This window comes from Ambystoma mexicanum, chromosome 5q (genome assembly GCF_040938575.1).
Source record: "Ambystoma mexicanum isolate Mex_15411 chromosome 5q, UKY_AmexF1_1, whole genome shotgun sequence".
NCBI classification, from domain to species: Eukaryota; Metazoa; Chordata; class Amphibia; order Caudata; family Ambystomatidae; genus Ambystoma; species Ambystoma mexicanum.
The window spans coordinates 75046846-75066765 of record NC_090933.1 but is presented as its reverse complement, the minus strand read 5'-3'; the positions used below and the strand labels follow the sequence as shown (position 1 = coordinate 75066765).

Genomic DNA, 19920 nt, shown 5'->3' with positions numbered 1-19920 from the left:
ACTGCTTGGGTTTCTCTAGTTAGTCGGCAGAGTTGCAGAAAGGCCACTGTGACAAAATCGTTGCAAGCAGTTCAGACCATGAAACCGTGAATGTTTTTTGCTTGAGTTGTACAATGTAAGAGCTGCGCTGGATGCAGCTTGGCCTACTTCATGGGAGGAGAGCTGCTCATCCCCTTCATAGACTAGATTTGTACAGCCACGTTGTATTTTTCTTTCATTGAACAAAATGCCACTGCCTTCAGAGAGATGTAGCACAGTAACTACACATTCCAACAGCCAAGTATGAAAACTGAATTAAAAATGCACATTGTTGATGTGGTTGGCCAGCATGGTTTTGACTTGGTTGGTCCTGCTGCTTTAAACTTGTAAATCTGACACTCTAGCTCGCCTTCTTTCCTAAGTCACCACTTGGATTGCTCTCCAGTTGCTCCTTACTGTAATCTGCATTAGTAAAGGGTTGGAAACGTATTTCTCAGATTTCTGTTGAGTTGCCAGCGTTGTTGTTTATCGTAGTCTCTTGCTTCCCCCGTTAGTCTTGATTCTCATTGGGTTGATGTGTGCCTCACATCATTGCAATTTACTCTTCTAACATACATCAGTATAGTTCGACACTCAACCACGCAAGTGTTTGGACGGTCCTGTGAGTGGATCGATTTACTCCGTAGCACCCATCCAGGGAGAATCAACAAGTGTCTAATCCTATGCCTACATTCGTGTGCTTTGTTCATCCCGAGAACGAGCATTTGATTTAGGACTTGGAAAACTCGCCACCCTCTGCATTCAGGAGTTTAAGCGCAGGAAGAGTTTGTAACTGAAACCGATGTTGCAGATCTTTTTGGGCCCTATTTGTACCAGGTGTTGGATCACATTAATGTTACGGGGTTTGGTTTTATTGTGTGGAGTAGTTTAAGAAAAATGTTCAGGTTTCATTGGAAAGCTAAGTTTAAATGTAAAAGCTGCGCAGGTACACTTTGAGCCATGTGTCCTATTGCGAGGGTTGTATCATTTAGATGATATGTTTTGGGATTACGTTTCAGTGTTTGTATAAAGCCTGCATTAACAATGATGTGTCTGAAATGTTTGTTTTCAAACTCTAATCCGTGGCCAAACATTGGAAGAATTATCTTTTATTGTGCATATATAGGTAGCTGCCAGCTTTACCCTGAAAGGTGCTGTAAATGGAAATGATGTCCTTGGGAATTTGCAGTATCTTTGAGCATGGCTGTGGGTGGAGCATCGGGCCATGGCCACTTACAGTTGATACTCTGCTGCTTGTGTGAAATGTACTTGAGGAACCCATCTTTTCACCGCCGCTTTAGTGGTGCCCCTTCTATGCAGAGCTGCTGTACTTTTTGTAGGGGCAGCCATGGACCTTCTCTGAAGGGCTGCCGGGCTTTTGTACAGTGGCAGTTCTTCTCAGCAGGCTGTACTTGGAGTGGACTATACGGCCGTGTAGTAGAGGAGCTGCTGCACTTCTAATGCAACATCACTACTTCTGCTTAGTGGGTCTCCTGTGCGCTTTATGGACAGTACAAGTCCTTCTCTGTAGGTCGTCTTTGTGTATAATGGCATGTACCAGTACTCCTCACAAGGACTTCTATTGGGGTAGTATCTCTACGTAGCAGCACTGCTTTGGGCTTAAGGTGAGAGTGCCAGCATTTTCCAACTCTCACTCTACACATCCTCCCTCGCTTTTCTCTAGCCTCTGCTCACCCACCTTCATGCTGGTTGCCACTTCATATTACTTTTACTCTTCTTTAAGTCCATTCACGCCCTAGATCCTGCCACTTGGCGAACTGTCACCCGCTATTTACTGTCTTGAACTCTTTGGTCTATTTTTCTACTCGGTGTATGTCTCCACCTATATATATATCCAGTGGAGCGCTACCACTTCAGCTCCTTTGTTCTCCTTGCCCCTCTCCACCGCAACTTCGACACCTTCCCATCTCAAAATATGACTACTATCCCTGCTTTGGAATCTTTCCTTTGAAATCCACCTCCTTTGCTTGCAGCGGACCCCACACTATTGTCCTTAAACGATCACCTCTTCTCCCTGTCTTACTTACGATTTGATAGTTGAAGAAACTTATGTCTTTTTCGAAATACCTGTATATAACAGTGTTATCTGTGCTGCCCGCAATTATTCTTCTCGCTACAATCTTCCCTCCCTAGTAACTGTTCAGTTATCTCTGTTCTTTTGTAAAACACCCTGAGCAGGAAATGCTCTGCTTTTGTTTTCTTTCTCGTGTATGTTTCTGATCAATGTGCTCACCTTCTTGGTAAGTAAATACTAATACATAAAAAATACTTATTTGGCAACAGGACAAAATTACTTCAATGCTCTATTTTATTTGTCCCCATTTTTGAACACTTGAAAGATCAAAAATGCAAATATTGGATTTTCTAAACGGTACATATCAAAATTCAATGTATATGAGCATAAGATGTGCATAATATGTGGAATGTGCATAAGAATCTTTGCCCTCATTTATTTCCTGAAACATCACTTGGAGCACAAATAATCCCCTCAGTGCCTCCCTCATACCCATGTCCTGTGCATAGTCTCCTTTGTTTCAGAGAAACTCCTGGAGCGTAGCATGGCTGCATCACATTTATTTTACTACTGCAGATCGCTATGATGGCCATTAATTCTGCAATGCAATTGGTGAGAAGTATTGCAACTGGATTGTTTGTGTCTGGTTACCGTCAACCCAAATTTAATCAATATTCATACTGCTCCCATCACCAACTGAATGGTTTTAAGGTGCCAAACCTTGTCGGAAGGGTTGGCTTAAACATGTCACACTTTGGACCCTTTTGATTTGGGATTCAGCTCTTTTACTTACTCTGTATGTTCCTTACTGGATGCTCTGTTTCAGAATTTCCTCCCGTCACCTTTACTGTTAATTGCTCTAAGCAGCTTTTACTTCCATGGTTTTTCAGCAGTAGCGTTGGAAATCCTGTCAATTTGGTGCCCCGATTTTGAAGAAATGGGAAAAACCCTGAGATGCCAACCAGGAAATGTTGTGATTGAGCTTGCTCTTAAAGGCAAACAAGTGCCATGATTGGTTAAAATCTAAATGTTCTCATGTGCAGGGCTGAAGGTCTATTTTTACCGCTGAGTCACAGAATCTGTTAAAATCTATTTATTTTGAATCTGTTTGATCAAAGTTAATCTTGTTCAGAGCAAATCCTGCCATGGCTTGCGGGCAATGCTGGCTCCTATCAGAGTGGAGGAGAATGGCGAGGAAACCCAAGGACTTTCCTGGGTAGTATAATAGAAAAATAATTATTACATTTGCTTAAAAACAAAATCCAGCACCATGTAAATTTGAGTTTCATTCACGCTTATTCTGGGGCTGGCACCTCTGCCGTAGTTCTATATGGGAACCACATGTTAATCCCACACGAGGATAGTTAAATAACCCATTGTTGAAATCCCCAACAAATGGGGAGAACTTACTGTACTGTCTTCCCAATAAGACAATGTGCAAGTAACCCTACACAAAACCAAAAGAAAAACATATTTAAGCAATATTACCCAAGCATGGGGGGCATTACTGGCACAGGTAATCAACCCCATGTGAGGGTAATATTGCTATTAGTATCCCAGCCCGTTGTAACAGGATCTAATACTGTTTTTTTTAAAGTGTTGAGCAAAGACACGTGATGTTTCTCAATGTAATTTTTTAAAAAAAAGATGGCTGCCATGGATCGGGGCGAAGGGACTACATTTAGTCCCTTCTCCCTCTCCATGGTGAAGTCACACAACGGGTCATGCCGGAAACACTACTGTCCTTGGCAATGGGCAGCGACATGGAAGCAGAAGGGCAGTGGGACGGGGATGGGAGGGTGTGAAATTTATGGAAAAGGGGGAGGAGCAGGCAGGGATGGGGGTGCGGGGGTGCACTTGCCTTCTCCCGAATGGAGTATGGAGGCCTCCAGTTCTGAGGCCGCTCGGAGCTGGGGCTTTACTTTGTAGTAAAGCCCCCCACGTTTAACCTACAAATTGGCTAGGAGGCTAAGACCACCGCCCCCTCCGGGCACTAATTGCAAATAAACCTGCAACTCCAATCATAATATACTGTGTACAGATAATGTATATGGAAATAGCAACCAAATTAAATTGTTACCTGTATGTTTTTCATGTACCTTGCTTTGACAAGTTGCTAGGGTGGGTCATTGAATCTTGAAGTTGTTTCAATTCAGACACACTAACATTTGGCAAAAGGTATTTTATTTGAGGTCTTAGGAAAGGTTTTGGTCGAGCGTTTGGGCGGGGCAATGGGCTCTGGAGTGTGTAGGGGGAGACCCACATGTCCTATGTGGGTAGCCAAGCTATCTGAGCTGACATTCTTTTAAACCTATAAGTTGTGAGCATTTTTGAGACATTGAAAGAGCCGAGGACAAAGTGAAATCCAAGTTGCTCGGAAGTAAGCATGGTTTCTTCATAGGAACTAGGAACTTGCAATGTCTTTTGCTACTGGAGCATGTCGGATTGTTGCCACACATCTAAACGGCGGAGAAGTTCTGGTCTTTAAATGTTCGGTGTCTTCCCTTGCCTAACAAGCCGGTTAGACCTCATAAGGAGCTGAGGTGGGAGTGTACTGGTATACTTTGCAAATAAACCCTTGCTCCCAAAGGTCAAAAGAGACTTAAAGTAGTGGTGTTGTGTACACTTACTTTCTTTTAAAACATTGAAGTAATCTCCCGGGCCATCCTGCTGAATGGCAATAGACTACATGTTTGTAAATGTGCAAAATAGCCCCAGATGACGCTGTCGTTTTAGAATGAATCTTTGCCGCCCTGCTGCAACTTTACAAAGTAAAAAGCATGGATCACTTGAAGCCCGACATTGTGCATCCTTCTCAAAGTAAACGCCAGTCCAAGTTGTATTCTGTGCACAATACAGCAGAAAATCTAACTGAAAAGAAACGCCTGCCAGCTGTTGCCATACAAACGTGCCGACGTGATATTGATTCGTTGGAATCTGTCCAGAAGAATTTTAAAGTGTGCTAGATCATTAAAATGGTTCTATGTTCCTTTGCCGAAGTAAATTGCAACGAGGCAATTTACTTTGACAAAATGGCTTCTCCGTTTATTTTTTATTTTTTCGGGGGGGGGTGGGGTTTGTTGAGGTGATGGTGTCCCATATCACCTGCTCACGAACAGCCACCCCCATCCTAAACCCCCTATACTAAAAATACATGTGTATTCCCCCATCAAAGTAAATTACCACGTTGGAATTTACTTCAGCAAAACCGTGCAGAGGTAGCTCCTGCTCACTGGGTGGTGTTGGATGGCCAGGAGCTGCTTTTTCACTTATTTTCAAACTTTCTGACCCATCCAGATCCCAATACATTTAGATATGAATCTATTTCTTGGTGGGATTGACTGACGTTGTAAAAGATAAATGTCCTCCGACGGTTCCTATCGTTCGTCCAGTGACTTTCCAGGTATTCAAGTACGGTCATTCACTTAATTTGTAATTGAAAAAAGTAGAATATAAACAAGAATATTTTGTGAGGGTGTGGTGCGAAGGGTAGGCGAAAACCCAGTTACCAAATGCACACACTGGATGAAGTGAGTTGGCATCACTAGTGGTAGTGATTTTAAATGTGTACCTCGCCATTCATTTTTTTTTTTTTTTACATATAAGGAGAAAGTCTGATATTTTTATGGGTGTAATTCGCCCCTCTTACCACAAAAACACTAGTATCAAATATTACAAAACTTTATTACAATTCATTATATTTCATAAAACAATCATAAAAAATGATCATAGTACATAAGACCATTATGTTTAAAAACCACACAAGTTTTAACACCATAAGTGAGTAATGTTTGTAAATATTCCGTAAGGATCTTACACTGTGTGTACATCTCACACTCTGATTCCTGTGCCACACTACTAATGGCCTATTCCCTATCAATGTAATACAAACTACCCAACTTGTACAAGTTTCTGTCCTTGAACAACAACAATGTCGGACATTCTTCAGGGGACAAATTGTCTTGTGTCGTAATCTAGAACATTCTTCTTTCCTAGGGGAGAACCCTGTTGAACAAGAAATAATGGACACCCTATTAGCAACTTATAATCGAGTATCAATCTCTGCTCACATGAAAAACATGTACAAAATGAACCCTCATCCCTCAAAGGGTGCAGGGTATGTCTAAAATTACGTACCTCTGTTCCCAGTAGTAAATCTTGGGCTTTTTCTGTACAGCGTTGTAGATTCCCAATTTCTTCAGGAATTCTTACATATCCTTTCTCACCCCTGTCTAAAAATAGTGTGCAATATAAGCAAAAATTAATAAGGGATATTGCTGCAAACTCCCGCAATCATCCACTTGCTAGGCTAATCAATACATAAATAGGTGCTAGATCTTACCTATTTAGATGTAGCATTATGTTGGAAAATTGTACACCTCTCAGTTCCAAAGACTCCTTTGCACTTTTTCCCATATCCGGGTCAGTGAAAACAATTCTCTACTCCCCCTCATGGGTCATCTGTCTGTAAAAAATGGACAGAAACTTATTCAAGTATCACTCCTCTCAACAGAGACAACTAACTAAGTCTACAAAGTCCTCTACATAGACCCTCTGCTCACTTACATATTGGTGTTGTCTCTTTCAACCAGCCACAACAAACGAGCTGCCTCTGTGTCCCTGGAGGGTCCAAAAGCTCCGCGGACTTCGCGGGTCAAAAAACGTACCTAAAACGTGACGCAGAGACGTCATCACGCATCATGTAATCCCATGTAATTCTGGGAAATGTAGGCGCCATGGTCAAAACTTCCCCCAACGCCAAAGAAACAGACAATTATGTCGCCCACTCAGTGGCCGTAATGCCCAATGAAAATCACGTCATAATGACTCGCCTGCAAATTGCCCTTTAGAAATAAAAAGTGGACCAAAACGCCGCTAAACTGGTGTTCAAAAGGTAAGAGGACATCTATGATGTAACTCGGCGAGCAGAGATACACAGCTTCTAGCCCAAACCTAAGTTGCATTTTAAGGCATGTTACTTGCCACATAGTCCTAATGTGGTACACAAATCTATCCACATAGGAAAAACAGCACCAACATACAAGTTTCATAAGCTACGGGCCACATATGATTGCATTTACATTACATGTGTTGCATAAATAGTAAAACCAGAGTAATGGATAGTACTATATATCAGGTCTACATTCAGCATGATTTTGTGACACAACCACATTGCATGACATGATGGGTGAAAAGAAGCGTCACGGGATGAGCTGTACATCAAACTTTCCGTAGGCATCAATTTATGCCACAGTAACTCAGTATTACATAATGTAAGACATACTGAAACCCCAAATTAAGCATTTTTTGAAAAACAGTGTCACGGGATGAGCTGTACATCAAACTGTCCATAGGTATAATTTTGTGTCACAGTAACTTTGTATTACATGATGCAAGAAAACACTGCGACCCCAAATCAAGCCTTGTGCCATTCGACACCTTCATTCAACCCTTTGATGTAACTTTTAGACAAAAAAATAAGTTTCTGTTCTAGATGTAATAATTTTCTATTAATAGCCATCTGGGATTGCCCCTTCACCTGTTTCAAAATGCACCACTGAAAGTCGTTGCATGAATGTTTCATTTCTATGAAATGTTTTACCATGGGAGCCTGTTCTACCTTATTTCTAATGCAGCTCTTATGTTCTATCATTCTGATTCTACATTTTCTGTTCGTTTTCCCAATATACATGCGTTTGCAAGGACATATAATCAAATAGATCACATTATTCGTATTACAATTGGTATGTTCATTGATATTCCACAGCCTCTCCAAACCCAAATCTACATTCACTGTTTTGCTTGTTTGAGAACACATAGAGCAATTTCCGCAAGGAAAATGCCCAACCACTGGAGGAATACCCCACAAAGTGGTTTGTTGCATAGGCCTCTTTTTGGCATTCACATCATTTCTCATTATCAAATTTCGTATGGTAGTACTTTTTGAAAGCTACAATTGGTTTTCCTATTTCCTTGGTCATGATTCTTTTCCAATTCCTTGTCACAATGCCTTTGATTTTATATGACAAGTTACTAAACGTATTGACAAATACTAGCGGTGTCTCATTTGTACTACTTTCTCTTTGAATTTGCTGGTCAAGAAGAGACTCGCGATTATTGTTAAAAGCCCTCTTCGCTGCTTTTTTCACCAAGGGGGCAGGGTAGCCCCGATGTATCAACTTGGTAATCAAATTGTTTGCTCCAGTTACATATGAATCATTGGTGCTGCTATTCTTTTTTAACCGTAAAAATTGGCCAAACGGGAGATTGTTCTTCACATGTTGGGCGTGATGACTCTTAAAATGTAATAATGCGTTCTTGTCAGTTGCTTTAGTGTATGGTCGGACTAAAAGTAACCCATTCTGATGGTAAATGCATATATCTAAATAATTCACTTCTTTGTTGCTTACATTGCTAGTGAATTTCAAGTATCTATTTTGTTGATTGAGCCACTGTACAAAATTGCCTGCTTCCTCTTCATTGCCCTTCCAAATGACAAAAACATCGTCTATATAACGTAGCCAACATATGATGTTATTCTGGAAAGGATTACGTTCATTATAGACAACCGTTTCTTCAAACATGTTAACATATAAATTCGCAACATTGGGGGCCATGGCTGAGCCCATAGCAGTCCCTTCAATCTGTTTATAGAACTGCCCCATAAATTGAAAGAAATTCTCTGTGAGGGCCATCTCTGTGCACCATTTTATGAATGAGTTGGATACCGGGCTTTCATCAGTTCTTCTCAATAGAGTCTGTTCCACTACCTCCAAGGTAGCCAACTGCGGAATGTTAGTGTATAGTGCTTGGATGTCTAAGCAGATCAATAAATTCACCTCGGGGTCGAAAATGTTCCCCTCTATTCTGTTAATCGCATCCGTAGTGTCTTTGATGTAACTCTTCATGGTGGGAATGGAAGGCCTCAAGTAAAAATCAACAAATTTGGAAAGTGGTTCCAAAAGGGAACTTACGCCTGAGACAATAGGTCTCCCCGGCGGGTTCTCTAAACTTTTGTGAATCTTAGGTAATGTGTAAAATATGGGTATCCGACCATTCTCTTTAATAAGATATTCACTCTCTTGTTTACTAATCATCTGTTCATCCACTGCCTTCTGTACCTTGTCCCGTATGATGTTTAAAAGATCATTGCTGGGATCTTTGTCTATTTTGAGGTAATGGTTCCCATCTGATAGCAATCTTTCACATTCCTGGATGTAATCACACCGATTCAATATGACGATGGCTCCCCCTTTATCAGCTTGGCGAATAATTATCTTGTCATTCGCACCCAAATTTTTCAAAATATTCTGTTCTCCGATACTTAAATTAGAGTGCCATTTGGAAAGCAAACGCACATTACCCCCACTTTCGGAAGAACGGTCTTTTGTACGACAGATGGAAGGAGGCTGTACCAAACTAGGGCTCACATCTCATGTACTGAGATCATTACATAAATCACTACTATTCCTTGTGACATTGGGCTTTGCAGAAATCTTTAAATCGGAAAGGCGTGCATGCACTGCTCGAGGAATTTGAGAAAATAATAATGCGCAAAACCTTAACTAAGAGGTTATGCGAAGTACGTGTTGAAAGGAAGGAACACTATGCAACTAAATGGAACTCCTTCTTGTGTGAATTGCTTTGGTTCGAGTTATGAATTGCTTGGGTTCGAGTTATGAGAAGTGATTTGGTGCAGGGCATTCAGATTGCCATGCCGGCAGCGGATTTATAAAATGCAAAGTAATATATAGGCCAGGTACCTGCAAGCTTTGGCTCTCCTGATGTTTTGGAATCCAACTCTAATTGACCATAGCCAGCATAGTTATTGGTGGGGTGGGGCGTGGTCATATGCCTTGTTGTCCTTAACATCTAGAGAGCCACAGGATACAGAATGAGGAAGGTACCCATAACCTACCATAGCATAGATGGTATCTGAACCCAGACTGGGATAAAGAGACATGGTTTCATGTGGGGTTGCCATGAGCGAGCTAAAAAAAAAAAACACCAAAGGGCTTGTGTACAATATATGAAGGCTCACTATTCTAAAATAGATGGGGCAAGACTATAGCCAGTTAAAGCATGGGTGAGACTATTTTGAACATTATATACAGAGAACAAAACCATCCTTTGCTGACAATTTAGCATCATTTAGGGACTGAAGATATAGACGGGTTAGGCACTAGAAGATTACATTAGTTGTCCAGGGTCATCTGCTTTGTGTAGGTGGATGGATTTAGATTGGCCTACCATTTCAGTAGTTGACCATTGTTTCCTAGTTTCCTATTTCTTGTGCCACTGCTTGGTGCCATTATCTGGTGTGTGTGTTTGTTCGGCTAAGTAATTTGCAAGCTTTCGTAATCTTCGGATTACTTCTGAGGCATAGGAAGAATGTGGCTCTTGGAATCGCAGGACAGCTAAAGGATTTACCTCTGGAATGCCTTCCCTGTTTGACTTTAATTCTTCACAAAGAGCCTTACTCTTCAGAAGTTCCCCCACGCATTCCAGTCAGAAAGATTTAGGAGGGGGCGCTGAAAACGACATGCCAGCAAGCAAAAGAAAGAAACAATGCTGGGCTGCTCTGAGGCATAAAAGGATGGAGTTGTATCAGTACTGGCATGTGCAAACCTACTGAATACAGTATGTTTTGGCCATAGTCACTTGTGTGCCCATCACCATCAAACATGTTGCCCATCCTGCCCACCTATATTTAAGCTTGAGATCGTTAACTCAGCTAGTCACTTGTTGGAGAATTGTGTTTAGAAAATTATTCGGGCAGTTGGTCATATTTTTCAGTATTGCCTCTAATAGACTGACCAGGCTGAAATAGAGCAAGCTGTTATTTAAAAATCGCACAATAAACCAACAATACAAAACTTTAGTCTGAAACAGCTAGTACAGTGATCTTATCTGGATTGTACTCCAGAATTTTTAATATTTACATTCACCCAAAAAAAGAAACGCTGTCCTTGTTTGGCACAGGTATGCAGACTGTCAATCATTGATGTGAAGAACCACATTTGAAATTATTGATGAAGCAAACCTTTTTGGTGTCGAGCAGACCTGGAAAATAACCTCATATGTGGATTGCAATATTTGGTTTGATCTGTGTCTCCAGCCCACTTTCACTCAAATGCCCTACATGAAAAGAAAAAGCAGGCAATGACTGAAGAATGCCACCATCAGTGCAGAAGGCAAAGCCTTTTCACCCAAGACCATGCACAATACTATAAAACGAGATATAATATGTCCAGGATCGCATTATCATCCAGTGATAAAGCTGGGTTATGCGCCTCAAGGCTTTATTTGCAGTGTTTCTCCTATCTGGCTGCCTAAACATTTCCCAGACTTGTTAGTATATGTATTGCAGTGCTCGTTGCTATCCAGTTTTTGCAACCCTCATATGGTGGTACCAAGCCATTAAGTCTGCACCATACGGATGCCATGCTAGCTTGTATGATTGATGCTTTCTGTTGAAGGTGGTACTTTTTTTGAATTGTATAGTATTTCCCTTTTATTTTTTTAACATTATTTATTTCTGTACCGTAGCTGCTACAATTGTCATCTGAAACAGAAAAGTTGGAGTCCTCCTTGCCTGGATTTGTTATTGCGACCTGGCATGTGGCTCCAGATCTCTGCAAGAAGTGCTTGGCACCCTGAGCTATCTTTAACCAGAATCATTTTCAAAACTCTGTGTGGTACATACATGTCTCACAAATAAAGCCCCCAGTTACCTAAACAATGCCATAAAGAAAAAAACAATTAGTAGGACACTCAGATCAAACAAGTCACTACTAGAAATTCTGCGTCATAAATGCACTAGAGCAGGAGCGAGTAGTTTTGGAGTCCTCGCCACTACTCTATGGAATTCCCTACCAACCAGCATCATAAATTAGGAAACTAGTTCAGGCTTCAACAAAAGTGCTGAAAACCTGGTTGTTCAACCAATATTGATTTCCTATGCTATCCTGCCATGACCTAACTAACATAGGTATTTATTATATATTAAATGTGTATGTGTTCCTTCAGAACTAATCTGTTTATTCAATCTGTAAATACGCTGTTCTTTATACACTGTTCTTTAGAGCCGTCTAGCCAAATGTTATTCTTTCTGTTGACTGTAACACTGTACAAGAAATTTGATAAGGTGCCTGTAACCTCGCCGTGATAACCAAGGGTCTGGGCGTGTAACAAATGTTATAAATAATCCTTTAATTCAAACTTGCAGGCTAGCAAGATATTCCCCAAACAAAGGTGAAAACGCCCATTATAGTGGACACAGACTAGAACTACAACAGTGTACAAACCTGAAAGCAAGGAGCGAAACCCCTTAGTTCTGTCTGTTCCCTTGCAAATAATGCTGCTAATTTCAAACGTACGATTTATGCACTTAGACACTGTTCTCAGTAGAAAATAATCCTCTAGGAAATGCACGCTGTTAAAAGAAAAGTTTTAATCCAGGAACGAAATGGGAGCAAGAGTGAATGTCCAATGCATTTCGGACCATAGGAAGTCCTTTGCCAGAGACCACATCTGACTACTACTAGAAGAATCACAGCGAACACAAAACATATTTAAGAATGAATTGACCAGATTGAAACTTAGTTGTGGGGCAATTTCCAGGCTGTAGGCTAGGTCGCCACTCTATTCGTTTTTGCTTTCCTTTACACGCATTCTTTCTGTGTAAGTTTTGAGGCCTGCCAAACACCAAAACGATGGACTTTGGCGGTGCTTATTTACTAATTTATCTGATTATGATGGTTCTGCTGATTTAAAAAAAAAAAGTTGTTGAAGGGAGGTTTTGAAAAAGAGGGTGGGTGGCATTAAAAGTATGACTGCAGTTGTTCTGTGTTCCAGTTTTTCAATGAAATAATTTAGCAAATATGCTGTACATACAAATGAACGGACAGCGTACCAAACCTTTACAAACAGTGTTTTAATTACAAGGCTTTACATGGAAGTTGCATAAAAGGTGTTGGGCTGCTGTTTTCAGTGAAAATTATGCACATATTTGTGATTTTGGTTCAATTCAAGCTCTGTTGATCAACTTAAAATTGGAAATACTGAGCAAACATCTGATTTTTGCATATTGAACTTGGTTTAGGTAATTGCTTGTTGTATTTATCAATCTGGTTTAATTTGAAAGATACACATTTTAGTTTTTATTACATTTTCAACACTTTACAAAAAAATAAAACTGTGTGCATAGACCTTTCATGGGCGTCAGAATACCAATGAAAATAAGAGCATAACATAAGCAACAAAACAAGCTCCATCAGGGAGATGGATAAGATAGTTGTTAAAAGCATTTCATATCCCTTTATAGCTGCCACTCCAGACTTCCATATAAATGCACATTTCCCGGTCAAGAATATATTTTTATTTATTTGTAATTTATAGTTTCTTACAAACTTTTATTACAATTTACTACAGTCCTTGACCAAATCATTCTTTCTAGAAAAGAGGAACGAAAGGAAAACTAAAACAAACTCCAATCTATTCACTAATCCTATTCCCCAACGAAGGTAACACAATGTCCAAAAAGTTTAACTGCACAGGTTAAGTGTACTGAGTTCCCGCTCAAAATTTGCACCCATAAATCATCCAGATTTCCAGAATGTGAATATGACATGGAAGCATTTCCCACATAGCTTCTGTCCTGGCTGCTGTGGTGAGTCAGGAGGAGGACACAGACACTCTCAGGACATGTTTCACAAGGTTTATTAAAGTAAAATTATAAAGCCTAACTTTCACTATGGGTGGTCCCTGCCTATGTTACTAGCTAAGGTGCTAGTCAGTCGTTCGTGAAGGTCCAAAGGAATACATCTGTTGTCTAAAATTATCCTAACTGACCCTATCACTATGAAAACTAACTTGGGTCAGGAGAGGGACTCCCTTCTCCTGAGGGTACTTCTTGGACCAGTCTGTAGGATTTTTTATTAATACATAATCCTCAAATCATCTAGTAATTCTTCAAATATTAGCTTTTCCCTTCTTTTTGTGTGTCCCTTTTGGGGATCATTTACAAGTTCTGTATTCCCAGTTGCTTTTTTCAGTGTATCATTGGAAAATTCTAGATCTATGGCAGGCTTTCCCTCCTCAAAATTATAGTTGTTTGTTCTGGTCTACTTGATTTTGTACATAGTTCTAATGAATAGTTCCTTTGAACTCTGGCTCATAATGTTCTCGCTCTTATGTTATATTATTGCACAGAATATAGTTTCTTTCCCCTTTTGTATGGGTATTGTTTCCACTGTGTGGCAGTGTGTTAGGAGTGTCGGCGTCAGCAGGAGACTGTTTGGCTTGGCGTGCTGGGCTTGGAGTCTGACTTCTATCTTCATCAAAAGTGGGGCAGCAACCCATCTACAAAACTCAGTCCCTGTGTGGAGCGCGTGCGGCGCAGTGCGTTGGTTGGAGCATTTTGGAGTTTTGGTGAGAGGAAATTACTCGCTTGAACGAATTACATCCTAACGGCACGTCAAGTGAGTGTTGGGAGGTAAGCTACACTCTATTGCTAATCTTGGTAATCGTGTACTCCTTATGAAGCCTAGCGAAACACTCTTGACACCTCAATTCCGGAACAAATGTTCGAAATGGCAAGGAACTTACCCTTGCCTATCTCACTGCACAAAGGGATGGCTACGGTCAGTATGGCGATTCATTATGAAAACAGTGGCCCGTCAGAGCAGGCAGAAGAGCTTGAACACAGCACGTCCAACCAAGCTGAGACTCAGACCAGGGTCTTGTTAAACACTTTAGTGCTAACAGAGAAGCTGGTGAATTTAATTGGTGGTAAGACTGGTATGGGGGATTCATCGAGTAGACCCTCATCAAATCTCCCCTCTATGGCCATTTTCTCAGACCACGAGGAAGTGGACGATGACTTGGACTCTACTGGAACCCCATATGTCCAGCCTCTGCGACCAAGGTTGCAGCAACAGATGCAGGTAGATGACATGGAGGAAAAAGATGCTTCCTCCCAGGACGCAGAAATGGCATTTTGCACAAAGTTAGGTTTTCTTTGTATGAAAGTATAAAGCAGGAAGTACAACTACATACTATTGCCTTGGTCTCCATTCATTCCAAACTGGACTCTGCAGCAAATGAAGCAGACTTAAAGGCACACTTCTTGCCTAAAAATAGCCCGAATAATGGGATGTCAGACTTAACCCAAGCCATTCAAATGCTGCGGGAGGTAGAAGACCATTATAGTGGACCCACTGTTGGAGCTTACAGTAGCAACAAATGAAAACTGTGGAAACACAGGTCCTCCAGAAGGAATCTAGCACTTTCACGACTCCTCTTCCTAAAAAGGCTATGCAAAAGACGTCAACCTCTTCAGAGTCGGAAGGGGAAAGCACCTAAAAATGGCAACATGCTGAATAAAAAGTCTTCAAGAAAATACTTGACTAATTTAACAATAATAGATGCCTTTGCTAATGTTGAATCAATACAGCAAAAGACCCAGGATAAATTGGTGAAATACCCCACGAAGGTGATAAGCAATAGCTTCTATGAAGCTGAAGATCTATCGGAGATTGAATCTTCAGCGATATCCCCAGTGAGGCTGCTGCAGGAGTCACCTGTTTTGAACAGGGAAATACCTCCAATTGATTTGGTGATTAACCAACAGCAGCGTTTCAAGAGAGGAAAAATACTAGAAAAATGGCTTGCATTGCGGTACAAATGGATTCCTATAAATTGGCTGTAGAACAAGAAGCTCCTCCTGAAAAAATGTCTCAGCGGAATAAGCCAACTAGCCGGCCCAGTTTAGGAAAGAACACTGCAACCTTATAATCAAGCCAATGAAGAATTTAACTTGTAGTACATCTAGCCACCAAAAACATTTAACCCATGTGCCAACCTCCAGTAGTGCACATTGCAGTTTATAATCCTTTGGCTAGCAAGACCAATATAGTGAAAGTTTGTCCGGACTGGGTGAGAATTACACGGTTAGGAGAGATGTTAGCTCAGCTAACTTATTTGAAGGCAGGAACAATTTAAGTTTGCAGCTCCTCCACCACCCAGCCTATGAACACCACATCTGACCTCATGCATATGTCAAACACCCTACATTTCAAGTTGTGCCTCCAGTTAGCCTTTAATGCTAAACAAAAAAAGATTCAAAGACTTTTAGCATTCTGAGGGGGGGCTCTGGGAGTTGCTCAAAAGGAGGTAGTGGGGGGAACTTAGTCTTCTAAGCCTCTCTATCCAATAAGTAACATAGTGAATAATTATGTCAACAAAGCTGTGTCTAACGGCGCAGTCAAAAGTGACACGGTTAACTCGAATGATTCTGTTTGAAAGTGTTTTCATGGATGACCCTCATTTGATCTTGACCAGTGCTTCCATATTTGCACTCCTTTCTAAGATCCCCAACCTATATTCTCTAAATTCACGACATCTTGATCGTGTGGCATTTTGCCATCGACTCGGCCCTAATATTACTAAAGTACATGTAGCATCTAATTTGGTAGCTGAGTCAATTCTGAGAGAATCGGGAATTCGAAGCCTAGGCTTTGAAGTACTTGAAATTGAAGACACTAGGGACGCAGGAGTGGAGGTCCTCACTGGGGCCTGGAGCAAGTGAGGAGCATCAAGACAAAGGAGGGATAGAGGTGATCACCCCCTCCCAGCAAGGGACAGCATTGACAAACCAGACATCGATTTTGGAGGTGAATTACTGCTGCCTCTTGGGGGCCACTAAAGGGGTCCGACCAGCTGGGTTCCTTGAGGCCAGGTCCCCCATTTCTAAGGCCAGAATGTCCAAACATAATGGCAAGGACATGCAAAATATCGGTTGTTGAAGAAAGCTCAGGAGGCAAGCCTGCAGAGGTTCTGGCGTAAGGACGAGGATCCCCTGACTGAGTCAGACCAGGATCTGGGGGCTTCAGTCAAGAAGGGAGACCAAGTAATGACCAAGAAGGATCAACTGGTTACTCAGGAAGTCTTGCACCAATGCATCCAGGACTTTGGGGATAAAATTGCAAACACCATAAAAACACATATCAGTATGATGATAGAAGACCTGGCCATAGCTTGAGATGCAGACCGAGGATCTTGCAAATCGGTCAAGGAGAAAAACTTGATGGTGGCGGCAGGTGACGGGGAAGTGAGCGCAATGGCCAAACAGGTGTTTGCAAACTTAACAGAACTGCAGGGGGAAATAAAAAATTTATCGCATACATAGGCTGGGCCCAGGGAGGAGCGAGCCTGGAGAAAGACCCAGGGATGTGCTTGTTGCCATGCACAATTATGAGTAAAAAGAAAAGGTGCTAGCAGCAGCAGCTAGAAAGGCTGAGCCGAGTACATACAATGGTTCCGAACAGCAGTTATTCCAGGACCTGGCACAATCACTGTGGCTAAGCGACGAATGATGGGTCTGGAAGTTCAAGTTTTCAGGAAAGAGTGTTCGTTACAGATGGGCCTTTCCCTTTGGCCTCTTGTTCGAGGGAGGGGGGTGGGGGGAGCAATGACGGATTACCACTTGCGAGGAAGGGATGAGAATTTTGAAAATCAAGGACGCCTCCGAACAAGAGCAGAGGCCAATGGGGGAACCTGTCAAGAGAAAGATTTGGGAATGAACAACCTTTTAAGGCCAAAGGAACAAAGAAACAGGCCCGAGTGGTCCGGCGAGATCCCCGATGGGGGAGCAAAAAAAGGGATGGCTGAGGCCTCCACAGGCTTACTTACACCTACCTGAGGTGAGGGATGTTGCCAACATGGGGCATCCTGCCTGGGGGAGGAAGTTTCAAGAAGGGTTTTGGGTGAGAAAGGGTGGGGGTTTTAAGACATTTTGGAGTTTTTATGGGTCTGGGGTCAGTTGTTCTGGGCTGTTAGAAGGGCGCAACGCCCAAGATGGTTGGTTTGGGGAGCTAGAGGCTGGTTGAGCCTGCCTAAATATGGTGGGAGGTGGATGGAAGAAGGGGGTCAAGGGGAGTGTATGGAGGGGTCCCACAATTTGACCACCCAATACAGGAGAGTTTGTATGAGCCAAGTATCAACCATGGGCAAAAGGGAATTACTTAATGTTGTTTCCCTAAATATTAGGGGTCCCCGGTGAAGAAAAAGGTGGTCGAGCAATACTTGTGAAGACAACCTTTCATATATCATGCAAGCTGTAGCTAGTAAAACAATGAAAAATGTAAATGGCAGCTGTGTTCTACATCATGCAGGCCTGCAGCCATTGATAGCGGAATAATGGTCCTGAAACATACTGCACATGCTTTAGACAGAAAGCGAGTGCACACGCTTGCTGGACTAATGTGTTCGGCTTAACCAAGGTCCAGGAAGTTGTGCTTTCCCATTCTAGCAGATGAGCTAAACCATGAACGGTAGCTTCCTGTGTTCGAGCGTTGACTTCACACTATTGAGTGTTACATCTGATAAGGGCTCAAGGACAGGAGGTAGTCCGATGTGAAGAGCACGTCTGCATGACTAAGAAGAAGCAAGAGACGTACCTATCTCTTCGCTAAGTCAAAGCCCCTGGAATACCATAGCAGCAGGCAGTGAGCAGGTACATTGCCCACTTAAAATGGAATTGTACATGGGAGACTGTTTTAACAAGCACAGTGACACTCTGAGCTTCAGGGCTTAGTCTCTCAGGTAGCGAATGACGCATGCACACGGGCAGGGAAACCATGTTCCGTCTTGCATATAAAGCCTGAGCAGAAAGAGGGGGGGGGGAGGAAGCAGCAGCCTTAGATTCATTGAGGTCAGCAGGGCTGGGCAAGTGTTCAGAGCAGAGAAGACCTGCGCAGAGCAGCAGCAGAAAGGAGACAGCTGGGCCCAGCTAAGCAGAACTTGTTAAGCCTCAGAAGGCTCTGGTTTATTTTAAGCACATCCTTCTCTAAACGGGAGTGAAGAGTGGGGACTTGAGTGCATTAAGACTGATGGTGTGTAGCATAGCGTAGTGTAGCATTGCATATCTCCTTGAGGCACAAACATAACACATACTGTTAAACTGAATCTACCATTCGTTTTAGTCTTTACCTATTCAAATATGCTCTTTGCCCACATGGAAATCTTGTTCATTGGTGTGATGTTATATTGGCTTTTGCTTTGGCTTGTGTGATGAGAATAAGAACCCTTAGAAAGTAGGGTGTTGTATTAAATATATGAACGGGATAACTCCTATGTCAAGTGTATAATTCAGAGTAATGAGTCCAAGAACTTCATAAATTCCTGGCTGTATATATTTAAGCATGTTGATAGACACACAAACCTAGGCAGGCCCGTCTTGTAGCGTTGAGACAAGCCTAGGGTGAATGTCGGCATGAAACGACTGACCACGTCTTATTTTTACAACCTTAAACAAGGTGGAGCTAAGGGGGTCATGGTCAAGCTTAAATCATAGGCAATCTTGTCAACCTGGTAAGAGAAAGTCCGGGGATAGTAGCCCTCCAAGAGACAACTATCCGCCCGCAGGCAAGACAATCACAAAGTGAAAATCGGGGGTACAACCAGGTGTATCAGTATAACGCTCCAGGGAAAAAGGGGTGGGGGTGTTGATAGCCATCAGAGACAACCTGGCCCTCTGAGTTATTGCCACGGAAAAGGATTCAGTGGGCCGGTACTTGGCAGTCTTTTATGGGTGGGCACAAAGCATATACACAGTGGCAGTGATGTATGCCCCTAATGCGGGGCAGGGAGGGTTTTTATTAGTGGCACTATCTAAATTAGAAGTCTTCGCAAAGGTCAAATGGATCTGGTGGTTGATCTTAACATGGCATGGGATCCTATTTTAGACAGGAGTGCAAGGGTACTCCCTAGGCAGGGTACACCTGCTGAAGGAACGGATGTCTTGTTAGCCCTGGTAGACAGGTGGAGGGAATTGAAGGGGATCAAGAAAGGCTACACCTATTACT

At 42.1% G+C, this 19920-nt stretch overlaps 1 protein-coding gene across 3 annotated transcripts in view; it reads left to right on the top strand.

Annotated features, from left to right (window-relative positions):
• GALNT1 (polypeptide N-acetylgalactosaminyltransferase 1) overlaps nucleotides 1–19920 on the top strand; it is a 1063390-nt gene that overhangs the window by 5741 nt on the left and 1037729 nt on the right. The window lies entirely within an intron of this gene.